General features: G+C 35.9%; 1 pseudogene; it reads left to right on the forward strand.

Moving 5' to 3' along the window:
• The first annotated feature begins 1,785 nt into the window (after nt 1-1,785).
• LOC131424323 (tRNA-splicing endonuclease subunit Sen15-like) lies at nt 1,786-2,312 on the forward strand (annotated as a pseudogene).
• Nucleotides 2,313-20,263: the final 17,951 nt, after the last annotated feature.

Raw genomic sequence — 20,263 nt, forward strand, 5'->3', positions numbered from 1 at the left:
TTTATTTTTAAAGAGAGAGAGAGAGAGAGAGAGAGAGAGAGAGAGAGAGAGAGAGAGAGAGAGAGACTTTTTTAATATTTATTTTTTAGTTTTCGGCAGACACAACATCTTTATTTGTTTGTAGTGCTGAGGATCGAACCCAGTGCCGCGAGTATGCCAAGCGAGCACCCTACTGTTTGAGCCACATCCCCAGCACCAAGATAGACCTTCTTTGAAGCCAAAGAAATTAAAGAAAAAGGCTACATATTATATGATTCCACCTAAATACACTTTCTAGAAAAGGAAAACTGAAGGGAAAAAAAGGATCCATTGTCACTAGAAGCTCGGCAGAAGGAGGGTTTCATTAGAAAGAAGAATGGGAGAACTTTGAAGGCAATGTAATCATTCTGTACCTTGGCAATGGCTATGGTTATGTGACTGTGTTTGACAAAAAATCCACATAATTATATATCAAAAGATAGAATGTTACATTAAGAAATAAATTGTAAAGAAGAGACATAGTGGGAGAATTTGAAACAGAGAATTATATAAGTGCACTCCAAGATCAAACATCTGTGAAAGTGGGATAGAGTCTCATAGTAGAAGGATAGGTGACATTTATGCTGTGAACAAAATCTCCACTGTTTTTGGAAGTCTTTTTCAGATCAATGGTTTTATGTACTACATTCTGTTTTAATTGTCTCCTACTTGCTTGTTTCTCTGCTTGTATGATAAATTATTTGAAGGTGGAAGAATGAGACTTGACCTTACACACATTTGTATTTTCTGAGTTCCAGATAACACCAAAATGTCTCATAATAGGTTGGTGATCAACAGTAATTTAAGGACAATAATGAATGAGTAAAATCATGGAGGTCTAAGGCCAATGTGGCAGAAGAGTTATCCACTTGGTATTGATTGTGCCAATATGAAAACCAGTATTAAAAACTGGGTCATCTGGACATAGATCCCTGATGACAACCAAATTTGGTGCTGGGAAGAAAACACAGATGTGGCTGTCCAATAGTTAAGAACTTGCCCAGAAAACAAATAGAGGAGAAAAACAATATGTAGAGAATTTTTCAGTAAAGGAGATTTAGACAACAAAGGGCAAATTAATTTTTCTATAATAGGGAAGAAACAAAAGTTCAGAAGAAAAATAAGGAACTTAGAATACAGACATTGTCCCTCACCTGCCACTCCAAACTGGGAAAGAAGGAGCAGCTTTGAAGTGAAGAATGATAAGAGAAAGCATTGGGAGGAAACCTTAACACAGAGTGTTCTGTGTCAATCAATGAAGTGAATCAACGCATGTAGTGGTATAAGAGAACTTTTCAAAAATATTTCAGAGGTGCTAAGGAATTTCATTAGTGAGGAGATGATTCAAAGACAAGCATTCCCCCACAATAGAATTAGAATGACAGCATGGCATAGAAGAAGTAACCTATCCTAAGATGAAGGGAAAAAAAAATACACTATGTTTCCCAATATGATTTGTCTACGTTTTGCCTACCTTTAAATAAGTACATATTGGTCCTAGAGAAGAATGAAAGTCTTTTTGAAGATTAACTAACATTTTAGGTTGAGTTTTATGCAAACTAGTACTATTTATTCATGAAGGGGAGAACCTGGAAAGATCCAAAAATTTAAAAAAAGCTATTTTTAAATTAAGAATGTAAAATTTCACCTTGTTTTATTTTGCAAAATAGTCTTGGAAAGTGGTGTTTGAACTATTTAAAAACCAAATTATGGTCACCATGCACTAGTATAACATTATACATTAAAAGCAACTCTTGGTGCACCAAGGGAGGCCAGGTGGGTGGGCTTGGAGGAGAGTGGTGATTCTGAGGTGACCCCAGGCTGTAGTGGGGTCTGGACTTGGGCCGCATTCACTATAGAGGTGGCGCTCACAAGTGGACTCTGGCGGATGCCTGGATGAGCATCCACCTAAATATTTAGAAATGATGGAATTAAATATTGGAGATGCCACTCAAGTTTATATAGCATTCTTGGTTTACCTGGACCTCATGGAGAGTAAAAGTTGGTATGATGTAATTTGTGTGGGATTACCTGAACTTCAGCTCATCTGCCTGATTGATACTGAGATAGAAGGGGAAAGGTTACAGACTGTGTTGTCTACACCCATCTCTGCTTCCCTCAGCTATCAAAGGATAAGGGACATCTTGAAGGCATCTCAAAAACTATGAGGGAATCCGGATTTACCGATGTCTTTCACTCTGGCCATCCTAGAGTCCGATTCTACAATAGTCTATTTTAAACTCACTGAAGGGTTTATGCTGCCAGACCCTCAGAATATTACCCTTAGAAGATGACATCTGTACTTCTCAACACCTTACTCATAAAAGATTGGTTTTGAGATCCATTTAACTGCTTTATCTTTTATCTCAGAGATAGAGTCAATTTAGCTTTTCTCATTCCATAAGTTTTCTTTCTGAAGAATAAAAGGTTTTCAGATAAAAGAATTTGTATTGCTTAAAACCATAGAGTTGTTACTCTAGAACTCTTATTAGAGACAGTTTATAGACAGTTTTAGTCACTTTTATGTTGAGGATGTGTTCAGAGGGGTGGAAGCGCTGTACCTCTTCATCACCCACACTCACCTGCTGCTGTTGGCTCCTTGTTGAAACCACCACCTCTTCCCTTATTCTGCTCTTCCATGGCCTTCTGACCTCTGTAGCTAGCTTGAGCTGGTACTTCATGTACATTGTGAAATGTGGAGAGTTTATTTCTGCCTGCTTTTCCATCTTTTGTATAAAGTAAAATATTTATTTGAGTGGGTTTGTTTTTCTGTTGCACTTACTGTTATTTTCCTTTTGGGTTGACTTTAAATCAGAATTGAAAATATGCTTGTCATGAGTGTAAATTCATATGTCAGCATTAATAGGGGCCAGAGAAGTGCTTATGAGGAGAGTGTTGGGCCTTCCTTCCATACTGTCACCACCATCCTTATTATATCATAGCTTGAATATTATAAGAGAGTGAGGGACAGTTTCAGCATTAAAAATATCTTTGTTAATTAGACCCAGTTATTCCTCTTTTGTTAATATCCTCCTATTGACTTGTCCAAATATGAAAATAATATGCACAAAGACTTTCCAAACAGTATTGTTTTGTAACTTAAATTATGAATCACTTGAAGTTTAGAGCAGGAGTCAAATGTGGGGCTGTACTTTGTCATCCCCTAGTCAAGGTAAATAGTCAATAAACAGATCTATGAAGGGTATATTCTGTACTCATTAAAATTATGTGATCCTGGCTGCAAGTAACACACCAAGTGTATGTTAGAATGTGACAAAGTGGATGAAATTACTAACTGGTTATAGTACGATGGCAGAGCAATGAATGGAAAACTTCATCTTTCCTCAATATTTTAGTTTTTACTTATGTTACTTTTATAATGAAATATTTTAAAATAAAAAACCTCAAAATCTGTAAAAAAATAAAATAAAAGCACCTCTTTTTTCATAAATTATTTTGTAAAGTGGATAAAGGAAATATGTTTGTATTGACTGTTTTCCATGGATAAAAATAAAATAATTTTACCCCTCAGATATTTGATATAATTGTGAGGCTAATTGTCACATGAAAAATACTATGATTACAAAGAATACACAAATAACAGGATCAAATAAAACACAGGTCACTAGGATGTGTGTTTCCATATTAATATACTTATTCTAAATGTGAGTTAATCTCATTTTTCTGGAGAAGGTTATCTTTAAACGTGACTAAACAGAAATATTAGGGATATATAACCTGATATTTTGACAGTCTTCTCTTGAATTTAATTTGATCGCATTTTCTTTGACAGTTTTATTGAAGTACAATTAAAATATAAAGAAACGCACATATTTCATGTGCATAATTTGATGCAACTGCACATATATAAATACCTATGGTATCAACACCATAATTAAGTTAATAGATGTATCCATTACTTTCAGAAGTTTCCTATGTCCCTTTAGGTTTGTGTTTGCTTGTTTTTTTGGTTGTTGTTGTTGTTTTTTTTTTTTTTTTGTGTGTGTGTGTATGTGTGAGTACTTAATGTGAGATTGAACCTCTTAATTTTTTTAGTATTTGTATTAGTGCATGCTAATAACACAGAATAATGAGTTCTTTGCAGCATATTTGTACATGCATATAACATATTTTGGTCATTTACTTCCCTCAATTACCCTCTCTTTCCACCCCCTTTCTTCTTGCCTGATTCCCTTTCTCTTCTCTCATAGACTCCCTACACTTTCAGATCATCCTTTTCTTCCACATATGAGAAAGAACATGAAATACCTGTCTTTTGTAGTCTGGTTTATTTCATTTAACATAATGCTAGCCAATTCCATCCATTTTCCTGCAGATGTTTTAATTTCATTCTTCTTTATGGCTGAATAAGTCTCCATATATATAATATTATGTTCATACATATAATATTTTCTTTATCCATTCATTTGTTAACAGATACCTAGGCTAGTTCTATAACTTAGCTATTTTGAATTGTGCTGTTATAAGTATTGATTTATATATAATACTAAAGTATGCTGACTTTTATTCTTATGGATAAATACCAAGTAGTGGTATAGCTAGATCATATTGTAGTTCTGTAGTTGTTTCCTTAGCTTTTTGAGGAAAGTCCATACTGATTTCCATAGTGTTTGTACTACTTCATGTTACCATCAACAGTGTATAATAGTTACTTTTTCTCTCCATTCTCACCAGCATTTACTTTTATTCACATTCTTGATGATTGTCATTGATTGGGGTGAGATGGAATCTCAATGCTGTTTTGGTTTGCATATCCCTGATTGCTAAAATTATTGAAGAGTTTTTATGTAATTTTTAGCCATTTATATTTCTTTTGAGAAATGACTATTTGATTAATTTGCCCATTTACTGACTGTGCTATTTGGGGTTTGGAGGGGATTTTTTAAGTTCTTTCTATATTCTGGATATCAATTCTGGTTCAGAAGAGTAAGTGGTAAAGATTTTTTTTTTCCCATTCTGCAGGCTCCCTCTTCAATCAGTTAATTGTTTCTTCTGCTTTGTAGAAGTTTTTAATTTTATGCAATATATTTTTTTAATTTTTCCTATTATTTCATGGACTATATGGGTCCTATTCAGAAAATCTTTGCCTATGCCTATATCTTAAAGTGTTCCCCCATGTTATCCTCTAGGAGTTTCAAATTGATGGATCTTATGACTTTGATCTATTTTGAGTTGTATTTTGAGATATAGGGATAGTTTTAGGTTTCTACAAACAGGTATCCAGTTTTCCCAGTAGTATTTGTTTAAGAGGCTATCTTTTCTCCAATTTATGCATTGAATATCTTCATTCAGAGTCAGATGACTCTAGTTGTGTGGGTTCATGTCTGTGTTCTCTATTCTTTTCCACTGGTCTACTTGTCTCCTATTATGCCAGTACCATGCAACTTTTGCTATTATGGCTCTGTGTTATATTTTGAAATTGGCTATTGTGAAATCTCTAGATTTATTCTTTTATTTCTCAGGATTTCTTTGGTTATTCTGGTTCTTTGGTATTTCTTGTGTATTTAGGATTCCTTATACTATCTATAAAGAATGTCATTAGTAATTTGTTGAGGATTGCATTGAATCTGTATATCACTTTTTATTAATTAATTTTACTTATACATAACATTAGGATTCATTTTGGCATAATTATAGAAGCATATAATATAATTTGCTCTAATTCAGTTCCCAGTACTACCCTTTACCCTCTTCTGTTCCCTTCCCTCTATTGATCGTTCTACTATTTACTTATAGTTTACTTATAGTTTTTTGAAATATCTAAATATGTACATAGAAAAGTTAGGTCCATTCATTCCACTCCTCTTTCTTCCCTTATTCCATCCCCCTCCAACCTCCCCTTCAATCTCTTTCCTCTACTCCACTGATCTCTCTTCTATTTTCATTTGATTCCCCCTCATTTTCTTTCTTTCTTTTTTTCTTATTTTGAACTAACATCTGTATATCAGAGAAAATATTCAAGCTTTGGCTTTTTGTGTCTGGCTTATGTCACTCAGCATGATGGTCACCAGTTCCATTCACTTATCAGCAAATGCCATAATTTTATTCTTCTTTATGACTGAGTAGGACTTAATTGTGTATATATACCACATTTCCCTTGTTCATTCATCTTTTGAAGGGCACCTGGGCTGATTCCATAGCTTGGTTATTGTGAATTGGCTACTATAAAACATTGATGTGACAGCATCATTAAAGTATGCTGATTTTAAGTCTTTTGTATATATATTGCAGACTGGGATAGGTGGGTCATATTGTGGTCCTATCCTAGATTTTTTGAAGAATCTCCATACTGCTTTCCAGAAGGTCATACTAATTTGCAGTCCCACCAACTATGTATGAGTGTACCTAATACATAGATATTTGTTCCTGTTATTTCTTTCTTTTTTTTAAATTAAGGCTTTTATTAATAGTCTTTTTTTTAAATTTTTTATTGTTGGTTGTTCAAAACATTACAAATTTCTTGACATATCATATTCCACACTTTGATTCTAGTGGGTTATGAACTCCCACCTTCACCCCATACACAGATTGCAGAATCACATCAGTTACACATCCATTGATTTACATATTGCCATACTAGTGTCTGTTGTGCTCCGCTGCCTTTCCCATCCTCCCCCCTCCCCCCTCCCCACCTCTCCCCTCCCCTCCCCTCCTCTCTCTCTACCCCCTCCACTGTATAACCCTGAGGGTCTCCTTCCATTTCCATGCAATTTCCCTTCTCTCTCCCTTTCCCTCCCACCTCTCATCCCTGTTAAATGTTAATCTTCTTCTCCTGCTCTTCGTCCCTACTCTGATCTTAGTTACTCTCCTTATATCAAAGAAGACATTTGGCATTTGTTTTTTAGGGATTGGCTAGCTTCACTTAGCATAATCTGCTCTAATGACATCCATTTCCCTGCAAATTCTATGATTTTGTCATTTTTTAATGCAGAGTAATACTCCATTGTGTATAAATGCCACATTTTTTTTTTATCCATTCATCTATTGAAGGGCATCTAGGTTGGTTCCACAGTCTTGCTATTGTGAATTGTGCTGCTATGAACATCGATGTAGCAGTGTCCCTGTAGCATGCTCTTTTTAGGTCTTTAGGGAATAGTCTTTAGGGTCAAATGGTGGCTCCATTCCCAGCTTTCCAAGAAATCTCCATACTGCTTTCCAAATTGGCCGCACCAATCTGCAGTCCCACCAGCAATGTACAAGTGTACCCTTTTCCCAACATCCTCGACAGCACTTGTTGTTGTTTGACTTCATAATGGCTGCCAATCTTACTGGAGTGAGATGGTATCTTAGGGTGGTTTTGATTTGCATTTCTCTGACAGCTAGAGATGTTGAGCATTTTTTCATGTACTTGTTGATTGACTGTATGTCCTCCTCTGAGAAGTGTCTGTTCAGGTCCTTGGCCCATTTGTTGATTGGGTTGTTTGTTCTCTTATTGTCTAATTTTTTGAGTTCTTTGTATACTCTGGATATTAGGGCTCTATCTGAAGTGTGAGGAGTAAAGATTTGTTCCCAGGGTGTAGGCTCCCTATTTACCTCTCTTATTGTTTCTTTTGCTGAGAAAAAAACTTTTTAGTTGGAGTAAGTCCCATTTGTTGATTCTAGTTATTAACTTTTGTGCTATGGGTGTCCTATTGAGGAATTTGGAGCCCGACCCCACCGAATGTAGATCGTAGCCAACTTTTTCTTCTATCAGACGGCGCGTCTCTGATTTGATATCAAGCTCCTTGATCCATTTTGAATTCACTTTTGTGCATGGCGAGAGAAAGGGATTCAGTTTCATTTTGTTGCATATGGATTTCCAGTTTTCCCAGCACCATTTGTTGAAGATGCTATCCTTCCTCCACTGCATGCTTTTAGCCCCTTTATCAAATATAAGATAGTTGTAGTTTTGTGGATTGGTTTCTGTGTCCTCTATTCTGTACCATTGGTCCACCCGCCTGTTTTGGTACCAGTACCATGCTGTTTTTGTTACTATTGCTCTGCAGTATAGTTTGAAGTCTGGTATCGCTATACCGCCTGATTCGCACTTCCTGCTTAGCATTGTTTTTGCTATTCTGGGTCTTTTATTTTTCCATATGAATTTCATGATTGCTTTCTCTATTTCTACAAGAAATGACATTGGGATTTTGATTGGCATTGAATTAAACCTATAGATATTTCTAAGACCTTGGGATGCATAATTTCCTCTTAGAACTGCCTTCACTGTATCCCACAGATTCTGGTATGTTTTGCTTTTATTTTTACTCAATTCTATGAATTTTTTAAATTTCCCTGATTTCTTCAATAACCCACGGGTTATTCAAAAGTTTATTGTCCAATCTCTACTATCTGTTTGCATAGTTCCTATAGTGTCATTTGCTATTGATTTCTAGTTTCATTCCATTATGATCTGACAAATGCAAAAAAATTCATTTTTTGTATTTGTTAAGATTTCTTTCATTGACTAAAATCTGGTCTACTTTTGAGAATGTTTCATGAGTAGCTGAAAATAATGTGTATTATGCTGCTGTTGGATAGAAATTCTGTAAATAAAATATTTAAGTCCATTTGATCTATAGTGTAGTTTTAACTCTGATGTGTTTTGTTGATATTTTAACTGGATGACTTTTCTATTATCATGAGTGAGGTAGTGAATTCATCCATTATTATTGTATTGGGGCCTACTAATCCCTTTATGCTGAGTATTCATTGTTCAATGAAATTGGGTGTGCTTTCATCAATGTTTATAGCAGCACAATGCACAATAGCTAAACTGTGGAACCAATCTAGATGCCTTTCAGTAGATGAATTGATTAAAAATGTGGCATATATACAATGGAATATTTCTCAACAACAAAAAAGAATAAAATCATGGCATTTGCAGGCAAATAGGCAGAGTTGGAGAAGATAATGCTAAGTGAAGTCAGCCAATCCCCAAAAAACAAATGCCAAATATTTTCTCTGATACAAGGAGGCTGATTCATAGTGAGGTAGGGAGGGAAAGCATGGGACGAACAGATGAACCCTAGATAGGGCAGAGAGGTGGAAAGGAAAGGGAGGGGCATAGGGTGAGAAATGAAGGTGGAATGTGATGGATATTATTATCCAAAGGACATATATGAAAACACAAATTGGTGTGAATGTACATTGTATAAAACCAGAGATATGAAAAATTGTGCTCAATATGTGTAATATGAATTGTAATGAATTTCACTGTCATATATAAAAAATTATTTAAAAAAAAAGAAATTGGGTGTGCTTCTTATTTCCATCCATCCTCCCTTCCCTTCATTACCATTTGTCTAATCTAAAGTACTTCTATTCTTCCCTCCATACCCCTTATTGTGAGTCAGCTGCCACACATCAGAGAGAATATTCAGCCTTTGTTTTTTTGGTATTGGTTTATTTCACTTAGCATGATAGTCTCCAGTTTTATCTATTTACCGGAAAATGCCATAATTTCATTCTTCTTTATGATGGAGTAATATTCTATTGTGTGTGTGTGTGTGTGTGTGTGTGTGTGTGTGTGTGTGTATATATATATATATATATATATATATATATATATATTTATATATATATATATATATATATATCACATGTGTTTTAATCCCTTCATTTGTTGAAGGGCACTTAGGTTGGTTCCATAGCTTAGCTGTTGTTTGAGCTGCTATAAGCTTTGACTTCACATATGTATAATATGTCAGAATACATTCTACTGTGATGTATAACTAAAAAGAACCAAAAAAATTAAAGAGGCAATAAAGTTAAGTCACTGGGGTAATAAAGTTAAGTCACTAGGATAATCACAATCCAATATGACTGATGACCTTAAAAAAAGAAATAAATTGGGTGAGCTTATGTTCAGTACATATATATTTACATTGGTTATATATTCTTGGTGAATTATTCTTTTTAGCAATAGGTAGTACTGTTGTAGGGGACAAATGAGGCAGGGCACTATGATAGCAGGAAACAGTTTTATTTGGTTGCAGCCAGGTTCAGAGGGTACAGCTTTCACTGAAATCAATTAATCCCTTGAACCCTGAGTTCAGGTAGTTTCAGAAACTTATAACCAGGCTGATTCATAGGGGGTAGGGAGGAGGAGCATGGGAGGAATATATAAACTCTAGATAGGGCAGAGGGTGGGAGAAGAAAGGAGGGGGCTCAGAAGTTCACAGTCTGCAGAAGTTCACATAAAAGCAGCTTTTTCTTTCACTGTTCTAGGCAAGTTAACCCTTCAAGGACAGTGCCTGGGAAGGGGAGAGCTTCTTCTCCCCTTTTTTCCCTCCCCCTGTCAGCTGTTTTGCCATGGAGCCCAATTGGTAACTTCTCTTCTCTTAGAAATGTAGACATCTGTATGAAGCTCCAGCAAAAGGCCAGAGGCCTTATTAAAGGATCTATCTTTTTAAATCACATTCATAAACACATATTTTACAAACTACTATATTGGATAAATGTTTGTGAAAAACTAGGAAAAGGGGCATTTGGCACTTGGAGTGCTGATCTCTTCCAGGATAGTGGCCAAGTAAACTAGAGCAACAGGAAAATAGGAAGTTTAGCTACACTGAACATTTTTGTAGAGACTTCGATAGTTCTAAAATTAATTATGATGAATATTTCTGGAGAAGCTTAAGTAAGATTTTCTCTGTGTGTGTGTGTGTGGGGGGGGGTGCCATTACAGTGTCCTTCTTTGCCTCTTCTGATTAATTTTGGCCTGAAGTCTGCTTTGTTGGATACGAGTGTTACTAATCCTACTTGCATAGAACATCATTTTTCATTCCTTCACTTTTAATCAGTATTTTTTGCCAGTTATGTTTGTCTTGTGTAAGCAACATATATTTTAGTTTTTTTGTTTAATTAAGTTTTCTAACATGTGCCTTAATTGCATAATTAAGACCATTTCAATCAATGGTTATCTTAGAGAGATACATATAGGACTTGAGAAGGTGGTGAGGCAGAGCCAGGCAGTGACCACTCTCCCCTCCACAGCAGAGAAAGACGTCCATAGAGAACAGCTTTTTGGAGAGGTGGATGATAGAATAAATGCTTCAGGTGGGCTCAAGGGGGAAGGGCAGGAGGGAAACCAATGCAAGATAATTTGATACCTGGAGAGACTTCAAGTTTGGCTACCAGAGTAGAAAATAACGACAAAGTCCTCATCCCTGAACCTGTGCCATTGATACCACTGGTTACCAGTGATGGGTCCTGCTTCTTCACATGTTGAAGTATAACATTAGAGAAGCACGCTGAGGCAAGCATATAAAGCAGGGTTTATTTAAAAAGGGGTCACATAGATTTCTCCTGGGAGGGAGAAGAGGGCCATAGCTGGTATCCTGGCATTCTGCCCTTTTTTATATGTCCTAGGCTTCCTCTATTCTTGGCTCTCTTCCTCTTCCTTCTTCCTGCATAAGTGACTAGGTCCAGGAATGGGTGGGATGGCCAAAAGGTGGGAAAACAGGTGGGCTAAAGGGGGAAGGGCAGGAAGGAGCAGCCCAAGACACATTAATTTTCAACTTTTACAACTCAATGTAGGGAGGAGCAATTCCCTGGATGGGTTGCCTTACCAACAGGTTGAAGTAGGGCAGGTTATCTTGATAAGGTAGAGGAAGGTCTCTGAAGTCATTCTGTCCCTAAGGAGGCAGTCTTCAACTTCCTGGACTCACTCAAATGGGACTCCTTGATCTGACCTGATTCAATTTACCTATCTATACTGACTGTCTAATTTTGGCTTCACCATGATGTTGGAGGGGGAAGATAAGATATATATAATCACTAGTAAATTAAAGTTGCTGAAGCCTCTCCCCCTTTCCACAAACACAGGAAGTGGTGTGGATCAGAACAAACATAAGTGCACTCACAGGAAGTGCTAGCCAAATGCAGCACTCCACACAGTCTGCAGATGACCTTGAGCAAACACACACACACACACACACACACACACACAGAGGGGAGGAGGACATAAGCTCACGCCCCTAGCAACAGCTTAGGAAAGCAGACCAAATTAAAATGCACTGGAGTGACAGGTTCATTGAAAAAAATCAAAAACTGAACCCAAGCTGTGAACAGAAAGCTGTGCTAGGCATGGCAGACATTTCCTGGAGCCCACAAGTGGCCAACCAACCTAGAAGAAATTAAATCAAAATGCCATCTTCACACATTTAGATAGCAAGAAATAAAACCAAGGGGGAATAGCCCTGCAGTGGGTATTCAATAAGTCATTTAAAAGGAACTTGTAGAGTGACTGCTACTAAATTAAAGTTGATGAAGCCCCTCCCCATTTCCACAAACATGGGAAGTGGTGTGGATCAGACCAAAAATCAGTGCACTTGCAGGAAGTTCTAGCTAGACCCAGCACTCCACACAGCCTGCAAACACTTAGTGGAAGTCTGCAATTCACTGTGGTCAATTGGTGTTATTTACAGCTGCACCAGCAGCCAGCAGAAGCTGGGACATGGATGGGATGGTTGTCTCTGTTCCAGTCAGCAGAGGGCAGCAACACCCACAGTTTCCAATCTTGGGTAATGAGAACTAGAAGCCATGAACAAACTGAATCTCAGGGTAGCAGAGACAGTGGCTTGTTGATCTGTGTCAATCAAGGGGAATGCTTCTGTGCATACGTTCCTGTCACTGGTGTGGTCAATTAGTTGCTCAGCTACCTCAGTCACAGGGGTAGAGAAGTGGAATCAACACATAGACTCTGGGAGCTGGTGAGAGAACTGGCTGGAGACAAGCCTCAAGTAAACTCATTCAGTAGCTCGGTTTATTTTTGGAATGCACACAACTGTTATAGGGTTCGAGTGGGCGTGCCCATTAATCATACATAAGCAAGACAATATCCATAAGCCAATCATCTTCTGCCTAATGTAACTGCACTGTGGAGGAAACTCTAAATATTACTGTCCTGGTGGAAAGCAATCTGGAAGGGTCTTTGTCCCTAAGGGTGGGAGCTTATTAAGTCAGGGATTTCATGCCCTGAAGCCCCTGACTCTCAGTTTCCTGGCCGGGCAGTTGGGCAATGATAACCACAAGTGCTGAGTATGTGGTTTCACCCCCCCATCCTGCATGCGCTCCTGTCAGGCCTGAACTAATGTGGATATTTCAAGCACTTTGGAGCTGCTCGGAGCTGCTAGCTGCAACTGAAAGTTATTCCAACACTTCTGCACCATGGACCACCCATGAAGAATCACAACCACAGGTCCTATGCTTGCAATAGCCTACTAGGCTCTATGCCACTTTGAAAACCAGAATAGGGAAGGATAGCGCTGGAAGAACCATCAATTAAAGGAGAATCAAGCATTAGAAACAAATCAGAATGGCAGGAAACAAAAATTGAGCTCTTAATAATAAATTGAATGAAAATGGTCTAAACTCATTAATTAGAAGACATAAATTGGCACATTTGATTAAAAATCAAGACATAGCCATACGTTGTTTATAAGAGACTAATCTTATACACAAACATATACACCAACTAAGGGTGAAAGGATAAGAAAAAAATACGCTATTTCAAACAAAAACCAAAATTATATATGGGTAAATACTCTCATCAGACAAAGTAGACTTCTAGCCAAAATTAATTAGAAGAGACAAAGAAGGTCACTTCAGAGTAGTTAAGGGAATCATCCAACAGCATATTTGTAATGCTTACAAATATTTATGTTCCAAACAACAGTCCATCTACAAACATAAAATAAAACTTTCCAATATAAGGAATCAAATAGACCACAATACAATAATACTGGGTAATTTTAACACACTTCTATCAACATTAGATAGGTCTCTAGACACGGACTAAGTAAAGATTATTCAGAACTAAAATTTCCATTAATCAAATGGACACAGTATAAAAATATGGAATATATAATATAGAAATGTATAATATATCTGTACATCAGAATGTGAAATGTACAATAATATATATGATATATACATAGAACATAGAAAATTTCATACCCAAACTGGATTCACTTTTCTCTCAGTGGCACATGGAATATTTTATAAATAGGTCATTGTCTAGGTCCCAAAGCAAATCTCAGGAAGCACAAAAATTGAGATAATACCTTGTATACTATCAGATCATAATGGAATAAAACTTGAATTTGGCAACAATATAAAAAAGAAACCATTGTAACACCTGAAGATTAAATATAATTTTGAATGAGTACTAAATCAGAATAAATCAAGGAAGAAAAAATAATTATTAGAAACAAATGAAAATAGAGATACAACATATCAAAATCTCTAGGACAAAATGAAAGTATTTATAAAAGGAATGTCTATATCACTGAGTTACTAGATTAAAATATAAAAATATACCAAATAAATAATATAACATTAACCTCAAAGCTATTAAAAATAAGAACAAACTTAATACCAAAATCAGTAGAAGACAGTAAAAATTTCAAATCAAAGCTGAAATCAATAAAACTGAGAATTAAAAAAAAATCAATGAAACAAAGAGTTGGTTCTTTGAAAGGATGAACAAGATTGATAAACCTTTAGCCAAACTCACCAAAAGAAAGAGAAAGAAGACTCAAATTAACAAAATTAGAGATGAAAAAGGAGATATCACCACAGACACTAATTCTGAATATCTTTAGAAATTATTTTTAAGAATTATACTCCAATAAGCTGGGTTATCAAAAAGATATTGATCCATTCCCAGAGACATATGACCTTCCCAAATTGAATCATGAGAATATAGAAAAGTTAAACAGACCAATATCAAGTAATAAAATTGAAGCAGCTGCAAAATCTTTTGAACAAAGAAAAGCTGAGCTGAGCTCTAACAGACCTTTGAAGAAATCTAATACCAATCCTCCTCAAATTATTCCATGAAGTACAAAATGAGGTAATACTGCCAAATTACTCTATGAAGCCAGTATCACCCTAATACCAAGACCAGATAAAGACACATCAAGGAAATAAAACTTCAAACCAATATCCCTAATGAACACAAATGCAAAAAAATTAATAAAATATTGGAAAATCACATTCACAAATGCATTAAATGATAATACATGATGATCAAGTGGGTTTTATCCTAGAGATGCAAGATTGGTTCAATATACACAAATCAATAAATAAAATTCACCACATAAATGAGGTTAAGAAAAATAATCACATGATTATATCAATAGATGCAAAATAATAAAATAAAAGCATTTGACTAAATACAGTACCCATTCATATTTTAAAAATTACCTCAACACTGTACAAGCTATATATGACAAACAGAAGGCCAATATCATACTGAATAGGGAAAAATGAAAAGCATTTCCTCTAAAACAAGAACAAGACAAGGATGTTCACTCCTACCACTACTATTCAACATAGACCCTGAAACTCTAGCTAACACAATCATGAAAAGAGAGAGAGAGTGGGGGGGGGGTTGTGGAAGGAAAATTAAAGGAATAAAATGGAAAAACAGGAGATCAAATTATCTCTGCTGATTACTTCATCTTATATTTAGAAGACCCAAAACTCCATCTGAAGAATTCTAGAAGTACTAGGTAAATTTAGCAAAGTAGCAGTACACAAAATGAACATATGTAAATCAACCACTTTCCTGTACTCTAATAATTAATCTGATAAAAAAGGAATTATGAAAACTATTCTATTCACTATAACCTCAGAAAAAATACTTGGAAATTAATCTAACCAAGGAGGTGAATGGCAGCTATACTAAAAACTATACAACATGGACAAAGTAAATTGATGAATATCTTAGAAGAGAGAAAGATCTCCCATGTTTTTGGATAGACAGAATTAATATTGTCAAAATGACTATACTACCTAAAATGTCATACAGATTCAATGCAACCCCCATAGAATTACCAATAACACTCATGACAGAACTAAAAAACACAGTTCTAAAATTAATTTGGAAGCATAAGAGACCCAGAATAAACAAAATAATCTTGAGCAAGACAAGCAATGCTGGAGAAATAACAATACCTGACTTCAAACTATACAAGAACTATAGTAACAAAATTAGCATAGTATTGGCACCCAAAACAGACATGAAGAATAATGGAATAGAATAGACACAGTGACAAACCCACATGGATTACAGTCATCAAATACTCAACAAAGGTGCCAAAAACTTATATTGGAGAAAATATAGCTTTTTTAACAAATAGTTCTGAGTATGCATATGTAGAAGAACAAAACTAGACCCTATATTTCCACCCTGCACAAAATTAAAGAGGATGAAATTTAGGGAATAAACCATAAGCCCTGCACCTGTTAGAAGAAAACGAGGTTCAACACTCCCAACACATTAGCACACATATCATGTTCCTTAACAAGTCTCCTAAAGGGCAAGAAATGAACCTAAGAATCAGTAAGTTAGGCCCAAATTAAAAAGGTTCTTCACATAAAAGCAAATAATTTAAAGCATGAAGAGAGAGCCTACACAATGGAAGAACTTTGCTACCTGCTCCTCAGATAAGTCATTAATATACAGAATATAGAAAGAATTTCAAAAACTGAACACTACAAACCAATTAATAAATTGGCAAAGAAACTAAATAGACACTTCTCAAAAGAGGAAACACAAATGGCCAATAAATATGTGAAAAAATGTTCAATATCATTAACAAATCAAAACCTTACACTGAGATTTTATCTCAATATCGTTAGAATGGCAAGTATCAAGAACACACATAATAATAAATGTTGGAAAGGATGTGGGGGAAAGGCACACTTGTACTTTATTGGAAGGGCTGCAAATTAACTCAACCATTCTGGAAAGAAGTATGGAGAGCCCTCTAAAAAAATAACTAGAAATGGACTACTCTGTAACCCAGCTATTATTCTATCCCTGGATATATTTCCAAAACACTCAAAATTAGCATACCATCAGAATGCAGCCACATCCACTTGTAGTAGCCAATTCACAACAGCCAAGCTATGAAAGCAGCCTAAGTGTCCATCTGCAGGTGAATGGATTAAAAACTGTGAAAATATATATATCACGCATACATACATACATACACAAAATGCAGTTTTTCTTAACCATAAAGAAAATGAAATTATGACATTTGCTGGTACGTAGATGAAACTGGAGAACATTAACATGTTTTTGTCTATTCAAAACACATGATAAGAGAAATAAGCCGGACCCAAAAAGTTAAGGGTCATATATCTTCTCTTCTATACAGAAACTAGAACAAAATAAGGGAGGAAAGAAGAAAAAGCTGTGGGGGAATCACATGGAAATAGAAGAAAGATCAGTGGAGCAGTGCAAAGGGGATTGAGAGTGTGAAAAGAAGAATGGGAAAAGGGAGAAAAAGTGGACTGAATCTGACCAAACTTTCCTATGTACTTATATGAAGATACCACAGTGAAGTTACCTGTATATATGTACCCATAATGAACTAATTTTCAACTATAAATAAATTGAAGACAGGTCAATAGAGTGTGTAGGGAGTGGTGGCAGAGAATGGGAGAGCAGTGCCTGACATTGGGGTCTCTGATGACCTCATGGCTGTGGCATGAATGGTGCCTAGGAATATTTCTGTGCAAGGGCACAGGATGCTTAGCTGCTGTGATAATGCCCTTCATGAGGAGGCTCTGTGCAAGAGTCTTATCAGCTTTGACCTTGATCTAAGGCACATAGCTCCTGGGACTAGAGGAACTCTCTTGCTACAAAACCACAATGTTTCACCAGCACTGTTACTTCTGGGATTGCCCAGGTTCTCTGTGTGCCTGGGGAGTTCTTGGTCCTTGGGGAGAAGCACCACATGCCCAGGCATTAAAAGACACTTGATTCTTAAAGCTTTCAATCTGCTCTTGCTGTTAGATGCCACTTTTGGCTGTGGCAATCTCATGGTATATATTTTTCAAAGGACTTGTTTCAATGGCATTCTGATAGGGCCACACTGGGTCACAAGGTAGATACTAGCCAGGACAACATGACGATATTTTCTATGATTTTCAGGGGAAAGGTAAATGTAGGAACTTATGTTTCCCAAAGCAGCAAGTTCAAATGTGATTTTCAATATTATTGCTAATGCACTGTTTCCTGTCCTCTGTTTCCAAATCAGCATCTCTGAGTCTCTCCAAGTCTCTGAACGTTAAATATTGAATTTCAACATATTTCCTCAGTCACCCAGCTCACTGAGTAACTGCTCTCCAACATCAAATTCCAAGCAATGGAGAAGTTGAAAAGTGCAGAAGCACTTCTAGTCTACCATCTTGATTCCTATTCCCTCTTAACAAATTTTGAAGTGGAAAATATTTTATTGTTAACCACAAGCACTTTGCTATGCAGCTAATCTCCAGAAATTATTCTATTAGTATCACTGAAACTTTATACCTATTAAACAACCACTACACATTTCCTTCCATGACAAACCCTGGTTACCACTATTGCATTCTCTGCTATTATATAGTATATATGTATATGTATATAAATGTGTGTATATAGGTACACATGTATATCATATATATATGCATATATGTATATGTGGTATATATGTACACATATATCTCATATATATTATATAGTAATATTTTGGCCACAATCTATTTTAAGTCCTAAATTCCTCTAAGTCCTGCATTTTTTAGATACCCATATAAGCATTACATACATAGGTAATATATAGAGACATATTATAATACATAGATACAAATACATACTATATATGCATGTAAGAAATTTTATAGGTGAAATGATTTGGTTGTGAAATATTAAACCTAATTGGTGCATTAATCCACTGATAAGGAGGTGGTAACCATAGGCAGGTAAGGTGTAACTGGGAGAGATAGGTCATTGGGACATATATTTCTGGGTATATATTTTGTCACAGGTAAGTAGAACAGTTTCTTTCTCTCTCTCTCTCTCTCTCTCTCTCTCTCTCTCTCTCTCTCTCTCTCTCTCTCTCTCTCTCTCTCTCTCCCCTGCCTAATTGTCATGTCCTGAACTGCTTTCCTTTGCACTTCCTTTTACTATACTTTTCTGCTTCACCTTGAGCCCAGAGCTATGAAAATGGCCATCTGTGGACTGAGATTTCTGAAAACAAGCCCCAAATAAAGTTTTCGTCCTCCACTTTGTTCTTGTCAAATCTTTTGGTCACAGTGATTTAAACAAACAAAAAAGCAAACAAAAACTGACTAAAACAATACTACTATCAAATCTATTTAACTATAAGAGTGTTCTGTTGTGGGGAATAAAACTGACAAATGAGATAATACTAATTTTTTGATTTATAAGTTCTAAACTAAACAATATTAAAATTAAAAAAAAACACTTTATTTATAAATGAACTCATTTCAGCACTGTTTTAGGTTTTTTTTTTTTTTTTTGGCTGTGACTAAAAGATCTGACTATAACAATTTTAAGGGAGGAAAAGTTTATTTAGGAGCTCACTTTTAGAGATCTCAATCTTCATGGAGCAGGCTCCATTCTTTGGAGCTCAAGGTGAGGCAAAACAGTGTAGCAGAGGGAAGCAGCTCACATGTTGATCAGCAAGCAGAGAAAGAGAGTCTCCACTTGCCAGATAGCTAAATATATAACCCAAAGTCATGTCCCCTATTCCAAACTCCTCCAGCCACTTCAGTTACCACCCAGTTTACCTCTTTCAGGGGATTAATTCACCAATTGGGTTAAGATTCTCGCAAACCAGTCATTTCTCCTCTGAATCTTCTTGTATTGTCTCATGCATGAGCTTTTGGGGGACACCTCACATTCGAGCCATAACATTTCACACTATCTTAAAATGTATCCTCTGCCATTTTGAAAGGTGCTAAAGCATATGTCCTGGACTATATTAGTAACATGAGAATGTTCTTTCATAATGTGCCCCTGCCCCACTCAATCATTTATTTACATATGTAATTTAGGTTAACTGAATAGTTACTTATATATTATTTAGAAAGAAAATTAAAATATACTTTGTAAAATATATGAAAGTTATGTCATCTTCTTCTCATAACTTTAACACATCCATACATTTCCCCTATGCAAATACTTTTATTTAGTTTTGATACAAAAAAAGCAGAAGAGAATCAACATTGTAACTTTCTTCTTACAAACACAATCATAAAAGACTCTGTAGAGCAGGGCAACTTATTTGTGAATTTATAAAGAAAAGATGCAGCAATAGAAGAGGAAGGTAATTTCTCATGGAACTATTATTTTTGTCCTGTTCTCATCTAATTTTTTTCTTTTCTTGTTCAGAATCTTTCTCTCTGTCAGTTCTAAAGTGTGATAATTCATGTTTCATGGGCTAGAATA

This window comes from Marmota monax, unplaced genomic scaffold (assembly GCF_021218885.2).
Source record: "Marmota monax isolate L192 unplaced genomic scaffold, Marmota_monax_Labrador192_F-V1.1 WCK01_AAM20220418_F8-fsc00463, whole genome shotgun sequence".
Classification (NCBI taxonomy): domain Eukaryota; kingdom Metazoa; phylum Chordata; class Mammalia; order Rodentia; family Sciuridae; genus Marmota; species Marmota monax.